The sequence below is a fragment of the Belonocnema kinseyi genome, chromosome 7 (genome assembly GCF_010883055.1).
Source record: "Belonocnema kinseyi isolate 2016_QV_RU_SX_M_011 chromosome 7, B_treatae_v1, whole genome shotgun sequence".
NCBI classification, from domain to species: Eukaryota; Metazoa; Arthropoda; class Insecta; order Hymenoptera; family Cynipidae; genus Belonocnema; species Belonocnema kinseyi.
In genome coordinates, this window is record NC_046663.1 from 24716757 (window position 1) to 24718135 (window position 1379).

The window sequence follows — 1379 nt, forward strand, 5'->3', positions numbered from 1 at the left end:
GAATTCGTACATATTAATTCTACCATATAATTTTTGGTCAATACTTATTTCCTGATTGTAAGTAAAATTTCTTTTTGCGTAAAATTTCTTAACGTGGTAATTGGTAGATATTGTATACATGCCCTCGCCATTTTTCAAAAAACGCAAAGAAATTGAATGTACTCTATTTTACAGCTCTTTACAAGCCCTATCTAAAGAAACCATAAAAAATTATTTTCATCAAATATGACATGGGTATAAGCATTTTTCAAAAAATTAATATTTTTTTTTTCAAATTTTCATACATCTGAAAACTTTAATAGCAATAATATATTGTACAGAAAATATTTGTTTTTTTACGTAGACACTGGAAATTTCCCAGATTTTCTTTTTCGAAAAAAATGTTTTTATTTTACCCTACATTTTTGACAAATGTTTTTCCGAAGAAAATGCTTAAAAATTTTTACTGTATTCACTTCAAAAATCAAACCTTTTCTCTTCGATACATTCTTGTCTATCATTTAAATTTACGGAGATTTTGAAAATTTGAAACAAAATGTCAATTTTTTGAAAAAATTTTCATACTCACATCGTATTTGACGAAAATAATTTTTTAATTAGTGATTTAGATATAGCTTATAAAGAGTTATAAAATGCAATACTTGAGATTTTTATGTGGTCTTTTTCCAGAATTGGTGAGGGATCAAAGATGGACAAGAAATTTTGGAATTTTCAATATTTAATTATCGTCTGAATAAATTAGAAATGAAATTGATACGTAATTGTCAGTGTAATGTTGATTTAAATGATATTAAAAATTATTGCCTGACTTTGTAAAAAAATATTCAAATTAATGCGTTTCGGATTTCACCGTGTAAAAAACAAATAATAATTATTATTTCTAGGTATTGGGAAAATGACTATCAATCCTAAAAATGTTATACAATTATTATTATTATCTTTTCAAGCTATGAATATACAAAAAAGTCCCATTACTAAAGATGAAATTGCTTTAAAGGATAATATAGAAAAACTATTACTTGATTGTACAAATAATTTTGAGGATCCAGAATTCATTGTGGAATCTACATTAGCTTTTCAAGAGCCATTTAAGGATACTGAAATGCATATTGTTGAAGATATTGACAGAATCTGGTCAGCGGATGTTGATGAACACGGACTAGTATGTGCAGCGGATACAGAAGATCTATCTTGGGATTACAAACGAAAAGTAGTGGACTATTGGAGAAGCGGAGTTACGAAAAATCTCGCTCTGCAAACTGTGCAGCATAGATTTTGAAAAGTCCAATCAATTACACAGTTGAGATGATGGGCGCATACTTTGAATAAAAGAGGTACTTATAAAGAAAAAATTGGAAGAATCAATAAATTTGTATTAG

The 1379-nt window shown here is 27.3% G+C and overlaps 1 protein-coding gene across 1 annotated transcript in view; it reads right to left on the minus strand.

The window, feature by feature from the left end:
* Positions 1-1379, minus strand: part of LOC117176368 (regucalcin-like) — a 31435-nt gene that overhangs the window by 29821 nt on the left and 235 nt on the right. The window lies entirely within an intron of this gene.